This window comes from Ammodytes marinus (assembly GCF_949987685.1).
Source record: "Ammodytes marinus genome assembly, chromosome: 5".
NCBI classification, from domain to species: domain Eukaryota; kingdom Metazoa; phylum Chordata; class Actinopteri; order Uranoscopiformes; family Ammodytidae; genus Ammodytes; species Ammodytes marinus.
Window position 1 is genome coordinate 33,957,289 of NC_137234.1, and position 7,607 is coordinate 33,964,895.

At 41.6% G+C, this 7,607-nt stretch overlaps 1 protein-coding gene across 4 annotated transcripts in view; it reads right to left on the reverse strand.

Annotated features, from left to right (window-relative positions):
• Positions 1-7,462, reverse strand: part of LOC307250839 (A-kinase anchoring protein 13) — a 201,779-nt gene extending 194,317 nt beyond the window's left edge. For all 4 annotated transcript variants that reach the window (XM_080028071.1, XM_080028073.1, XM_080028072.1 and 1 more), the window contains exon 1: positions 7,277-7,462. The gene's annotated coding sequence lies outside the window, so the exon portion shown is untranslated. The remainder of the gene's footprint in view (positions 1-7,276) is intronic.
• Positions 7,463-7,607: the final 145 nt, after the last annotated feature.

The following is a 7,607-nucleotide window of genomic DNA, read 5'->3' on the forward strand; positions in this document are numbered from 1 at the left end:
TTTTATTTCTATGAACGAAATCAGTTTAAATTGAATATTTTCCAAAGGATAGGCAAATAACAAAAAATGCACTACCGATTGCTCTTAACGTGTGAAATAAGACATGACAGAACTAACAGCCTATTCAAACTGACACGCTAAGCAAGATTACTTTCCAGCTTTCCTTTCTTTTACTTTCATGAAGTGTGACTTCAAGAAACACTGCTCAGCCTGTTTCTGAGCTTTGTCACGAACTGACCACACCGAGAACGCTCTTTCTTCCACGGACGTCGGCTGTATGGTGGAAAGTGCAGAGTAGAGCTGCTGCAGGTGTTTGGGTCGCTCTTTGGTTGCCTCGAAGAGCGCAAACTCGTTTGAAATTATTTTGTGGAGGTCATTCCCATACCTCTGGTCTGGCTCGGGACATTGCATGCAGTCATTAGCCTCGTTCGACTTGGAGCCGTCTTGCTCAGACCTGCGCAACTATGAAGCCCGTCTTGCTGAGCGCACAACAAAAATGCTGTGCGCTCAGCAAGCCGAGCGTCATAATTGCGCAGGTCTGAGCAAGACGGCGACATCTCTAACGAGGCTAATGACTGCCTGCTGCAGATGTGCAGTAAGGCTCTGGGTCATCGTCTGCTCGCTTGGCTCTGGCTGATACGCATATTCTTGGGTATCATCAGACTCTTCCTCGGACACAGCACTTTCAGTATTGTAGAGGCGCTGGTATTTCGTATGCCTGCCTGTCTAAAAAATACATTTCACACAAAATATTGTGTAGCCTTTGTTTTATTCATTTTAGCTTATTAAAAAAAATATCCCCCCTCAAAAAAAAACGAAAAAAAAAAAAAAAAAACGGGAGGACGGGTCCCGCGGCCAATTTCCGGTACTCCCGGACTGACTCATTTCACGGGAATCCCGAAATCCCGGGACCCGTCCAGCAACCCTATTCCAGAGCATAGACTGTTTATAAGGGCCAGCGTTTAACTGCTATGACTCATAGACTGTATAATCTTACCGTAAGTAAGGGTGCTGTTGGCAATGGAAACGGAAGTCAGATCTTGGGTTACCATTCCCTGCCGAACCGAACCGTGCTGCACAGTGAAAACGGGGCTTAAGGAAGTAATACAGACTGCATCCAATGGTTCAATACTCTACTGAGGCAGTATTTTAGAATGACGCTGCCAAGCTGCAATGTGGATTGGTGACATCATGGCCAATGCCTGATTCACTGAAAAAAATCAGCGCCGATCTAGATAAGGCAACATTTTGATTTAAAACAGCAGAATTATTGGTTCAAATAATGAGCAAACAAGACAAAAGGAGCTATTAAATACCATGTCACTTGACAGTTGGCTACAGACATGCAGGAAGAAGCAGACTATAGTGAGGAAACATGTTCAACTTATTGAAGACGTTTTTAAACATGTTTTTTAGAGCTGGAACATCCACACCATGAGAATGCAAAACCCACAGGGCACTTAACTGCTTGATTGTATTAATGAGCAGGAATGACAGAAGGTCATACACAACACAGGTTTTCTGGCAAGAAATGGCAACTGCATTCAGCAATAACATCAATTTACTTCGATGGAAATTACACTATTGAAAAATGTAGAGAGAAGGAATGTCGAGAAGGACTGTTTAGAGAAGGCAGAATGTCTGTCTGTCTGAACAGAATGCCCCCCTCCTAAGCCTTTGGACCAGGAACAGTTGGTATGAATGGAATTGTGATGGAGCAGCTAAAGTGTACAGAGACTCGGTCAGCCACCACAGCCCAACTGAACTCTCTGTGACTGCTGCCTTGTAGAAAAGCTCCTCCACTTCCTGCTCTGGACTCACTGCTTTGTTTCCATCTCATGCAAACCCTTTCTTGACATAAACAAAGAAAAGAGGAAGATTTTAAGTCCTTATGTTCTCTCTTGTGCATTTCTTTGGCCTAAACCTTTCTATATTTCTTTTGCGAGGCTTGAATAGTTCCAATATATTTTTCACTTGCGTGATCTTTATTCACATATTGATCACATAGTGTATTGACCGTGGACGCCACAGCTCAAGAAAAGTTGTGTAGGTTAATAATAGGGGTGTGCGGAGACGTCATTATCTGTATCTGTATCTGTATCTGTTCAACCAACAAAATTATCTGTATCTGTATCTGTATCCGGATACACAACAAGAAGTGGGCGTGGTGTATACCGGAAGTTTCTTTTACATTAGCCTACATTAAAGGAAGTCACACCTAAATTGATTTTCTAAACTATTCATTGTCAATGCAATTGTTGTCCCTTCAAAGCATCACATTGATGTAATGTTGAAATATAAGTCAAAAAGTCAGATATATTTCTACCTTTTCATCTCTCTCTTCTTTGTTCTCAGAATACGAAGAAATTCAGGGAACGAAAATATTGATAAATAACAGCCCAAATCTGTGCATAGGCTACTCACTGTTAGTAAATGAGGGCCAGTGTTTTACTTTTAACTTAATTAAGGTATCCCTTTAACTGGGGGAAATACAGCTGTATTTCATGATTATTTTTTATCTCTCTCCCCCTCCCTCTTTTTTTACTTTTGTTTTACTAAACTAAGATTTAGGAACAATATGTATCAACGTACCAATCTCATAAACCCTAAATAATATGTTAGCCTTTCCACAAAGCCACATGTGATTTTAATGTGTCAAGTTTGCAGTTTCCGATTTTATTGTATAGGTCCTGAAGTAGGCCTAGCCGTATACGCATTGATTGACAGCTGAAAAAGTACAGGTCCTAAACATCAGTTTGATGGAAACGTTGTGGTGTTTGAAAGAGGTTAAGCAATAGGCCTAGTGAATGTGAATACATCGGGGAAGGGCTGACGGTGACTCGGGGTGCAGCATATTCCATCGGTTCGTCTCTTCTCCGCCACGGCAGCGGAGGAAACTCACATAAAAACGGCAGCGAATGCGACAGGTAGAACCCTCTATTCAAGGGAAAGGGCGAACGCGCTGCGTCTATCAGTGGATAAAAAGAGAGAGACCGCGGGTCACGGGACGCGCCCGGTCCTCTCATGTCCACCGCAGAACAGCTGTTAGTGTCATTCTACCTGTTGTGTCATTGAGGCGGAACACGCTGCGTCAATTAGGCGCATAATATAAAAAAAAAATCCCCGAATAATAACGGGACTATTCGGAAATTATCCGTATCCGTATCTAACTCATTATCCGTGCTTATCCGAATACATATTCGGATTCGGGCTCATCCCTAGTTAATAATGTTATTGCAAAATCGATTTTGCAAGAGTTACAAAATCCTTCTTTGAAGACAAACTACAAACTATCTTGAGTGAGTGTGCACTGTAAACTTCCTGGGTGCTAAACTTTGCTTGGTGGTTGACTTCTATTATTAAAATCAGACAAAAATCTTTAAAAAAATATTTTAAAGTAGATGGATCCCAGAACAACACAATGTGTTACCCATGTAATGATAGCTCTGATTCAAGTATCATTATTTATCATCTCTTACATTGAAGCACATATACAGTATCTCACAAAAGTGAGTACACCCCTCACATTTCTTCAAATATTTCATTATATCTTTCCATGGGACAACACTGAATAAATGACACTTTGATACAATGTAAAGTAGTCGGTGTACAGCTTGTATAACAGTGTAAATTTACTGTCCCCTCAAAATAACTCGACACACAGCCATTAATGTGTAAACTGCTGCCAACAAAAGTCCCCTAAGTGAAAATGTCCAAATTGGGCCCAAAGTGTCAATATTTTGTGTTGCCACCATTATTTTCCAGCACTGCCTTAACCCTCTTGGGCATGGAGTTCACAAGAGCTTCACAGGTTGCCACTGGAATCCTCTTCCACCCATTCATGACAGCATCACGGAGCTGGTGGATATTAGAGACCTTGCGCTCCTCCACCTTCCATTTGAGGATGCCCCAAAGATGCTAAATAGGGTCTAGGTCTTGAGAAATGCTTGGCCAGTCCATCACCTTTACCCTCAGCTTCTTTAGCAAGGCAGTGGTCGTCTTGGAGGTGTGTTTGGGGTCGTTATCATGTTGCAATACTTCCCTGCGTCCCAGTTTAAGAAGGTTGAGCGCACGTGCTCAGCGTCCTATCCAGAGGTTGGCTTTGGAAAATGTACATATGAGTGCTGCCAGCATTGCTGCAGGGCTTGAAGGGGTGGGGGGTCAACCTGTCAGTGCTCAGACCATACGCCGCACTCTGCATCATACTGGTCTGCATGGCTGTTGTCCCAGAAGGAAACCTATTCTAAAGATGATGCACAAGAAATCCCACAAAAAGTTTGCTGAAGACAAGCAGACTACGGACATGGATTACTGCAACCATGTCCTGTGGTCTGATGAGACCAAGATACATTTATTTGGTTCAGATGGTGTTAAGAGTGTGGTGCGGCAACCAGGTTAGGAGTACAAAGACAAGTGTGTCTTGCCTATAGTCAAGCATGGTGGTTGGAGTGTCATGGTCTGGAGCTAAATGAGTGCTGCCAGCACTGGGTATACAGTTCATTGAATGCCAACATGTACTGTGACATACTGAAGCAGAGCATGATCCCCTCCCTTTGGGAACTGGGCTGCATGGCAGTATTGCAACATGACGACCCCAAACACACCTTCAAGATGACCACTGCCTTGCTAAAGAAGTTGAGGGAAAAGATTATGGACTGGCCAAGCATTTCTCAAGACCTAGACCCTATTGAGCATCTTTGGGGCATCCTCAAACGGGAGATGGAGGAGCGCAAGGTCTCTAATATCCACCAGCTCCTTGATGCTGTCATGAATGAGTGGAAGAGGATTCCAGTGGCAACCTGTGAAGCTCTGGTGAACTCCATGCCCAAGAGGGTTAAGGCAGTGCTGGAAAATAATGGTGGCAACACAAAATATTGACACTTTGGGACCAATTTGGACATTTTCACTTACGGGTGTACTCACTTTTGTTTCTAGCACTTTAGACATTAATGGCTGTGTCGAGTTATTTTGAGGGGACAGTAAATTTAAACTGTTATACAAGCTGCACACTGACTACTTTACATTGTATCAAAGTGCCATTTCTTCAGTGTTGTCCCATGAAAAGATATAATGAAATATTTGAAGAAATGTGAGGGGTGTACTCACTTTTGTGAGATACTGTACATTATGTTTAACTTGCATGTTACAAGATGTAAATCAGAGGATACTGTAGAAGAGCTAATACAATGTATAACATGCATTTAAAAATATATACTAATTAAAAATAGGCAGCAAGTGTGAAAACCTGTTTGCTTGCATGGATAATGATGCATCAATGTGAGCAGTACATGTTGCTCTACCAGTAGTACTGGTATGTCTCTATAACCATCGTGAGCTTGACGCTGCTTCACAAGGTAACTAATGAAGCAGCACTAACTGTGCTGGGACTTTAGGTAGGGCCAAATTCTTTATGTTGGATCTACAGCTGCATGATACACATACATTCTTCTTCGAGTTTCTACTCGGTGCCCAGCTGCTTCAACTGCACATTGGGGTAATATGTGATAGGTTACAGGTCTACCCCTACCAAACTCATCACATGGCAAAGAAGTCACAGGCAGCCAGGTATCCATCAAACTGTACTGCTGCGAATATGAAAAACCCACCCAGCGACAGTCCAACTCACAGTTTTCATAGGTATACCTAGCTAAAGCTAAGCTAATGCCGGGCCGCTTTTAAACAGGTGTTGATCAAACTCTGTGATCATTTTCAAGGCTGCAGTGGTGCAAGAGTTAAAACAAAATATATAGGTTACCCTCATTAATATGAATGGGTTGGAAAGAATAGTAGAAACTGGTTAAACCCATTCCAGTGACAGCATTAAGTTAATTTTGTGCAGACTATTTCATTGTAAGTGTCATTTTGAATGGATCCATCGATCTACATGCAATAACACCCATAATGACAAGCAAAGTGATAACATGTTTTTTGTTGGGGGAAATGTATTCCAAATCAAAAAATTAAATGTCTCATTCAGACCATTTCTTCAGTACATTGTAGAAGCCATGTAGGTTCCACTATTTCTGAAGAGGGTTCCCTAAGCTCTCATTGGGTTCTTTGTCATCATCCTCCTGACCAAGGTTCTTGTTTCCCGGTCAGTCAGTTTGTCCAGACGGCTAACTTTAGGAAGAGTCCTGATGTTTTTTACATATTCTATTTCACAATACATGTGCTCCTGGGAACATTCAAAGCTTTAGAGATGTTTCAGAAAAGCTACAGAAAAAGAAGAAGATATATTGCAGAGTTCTACAGACACGTTCTTGGACTTAATGGCTTTGTTCTGCATGCAGTGTGAAATGTGGGGCCTTAGATTGTTTTTGCTTTTCTAAATCATCTCCAATCACTTCAATTTGCAAAACACATGACCACAATTTGGAGATCCACAGCAAAGAGTCTTAATAGTTATGTAGGCTACGTGATTTTTTTTTTCCATACACTTGAAAGGTGCAATACATAACCAGAGAAGTGAACATTTTCTAGCACTTTTTCATTTCAGGTATCTTCTCATAACTGAATAAACAAACTGCATCCTTGGAACACTGTTTCTGTCTAATCTTTGTAACTAACCCTAACCCTTTTTAAACAGCAGCAGGGCCCACAGTTTTGTTAACAAATGTATTATAGACTTGGCCTATGTTTAGTTACAGGCACATTCAAATATTTTTGTTTATAATTATGAGATTATTATTATTATTCAAAAGCCTACTAAGATGTAGGTTACATGTTGAGAAAATGTTTTGTAAACTAACCACAGGATCTGCAAATGTAAACAAAGCCCACTCCTCTGAAACGGCATAGTGCACCTTTAATAACTGTTAGTGTTTTCACCTTGTTATTGTAGGCCTACAGTGTAGGCGGCTGGGCAAAAATGGCAATGGCACTTAAAATAACATCTACAACAAAATAAAGTGAAGGGGTCTGAGTACTTTGCATGTTACTAAAGTCACAGCTGCAGACAACCACGCTCACACTTCCTGTGGGAATTTGTGTATGTTCTGGAACCAACCAGCCGTAAAGTAGCCTTGGTTAAAGTCATTACTGCCGACTCCCGAGTAACTTGTGTAGAATAGCCTACATGATGTCGACACAATTACGCCAACACTAGAGTAAAAATAACTTTGCCTGGTTAGCGTTACCACACGTAGTTGCACAAAAACATGTTTTATAATGCACAAAACCTGATAGAAAAAACTTTTTTTTAACACAAAGTGTAAATGCGACAGTGAAAGAGCGTTGTGGAGCCTGTTGGGGCTATGGGGCCAGGCTGGATTCTTACCTTGCTGCAGTGAAGACTTCACTGGCTTCTTCTTCTGTTCAAAAAAACCCCACTACGTTTGAATAAGTTCCTCTTTTGAACACCGGTCCTCTCGCTCACACGGAGATATTGCGCAGAACAAACTGTTCAACAACACCATTTTCATTCCTTTTCCAAGTTGGGCGCTGGTTGTAATAAAGTGGGTCCATGCTGAGGCTCAGTCCTCGATAGTCAAGCTCGCGTCATCAAGGGACAACCTCACATTTCCGCTAAACATTTTCAAAACAAATCCCTGCGCTGGTTTTGCACATCGACAAGGACCAGAATAGACACGAAAATCAATTAACTATCA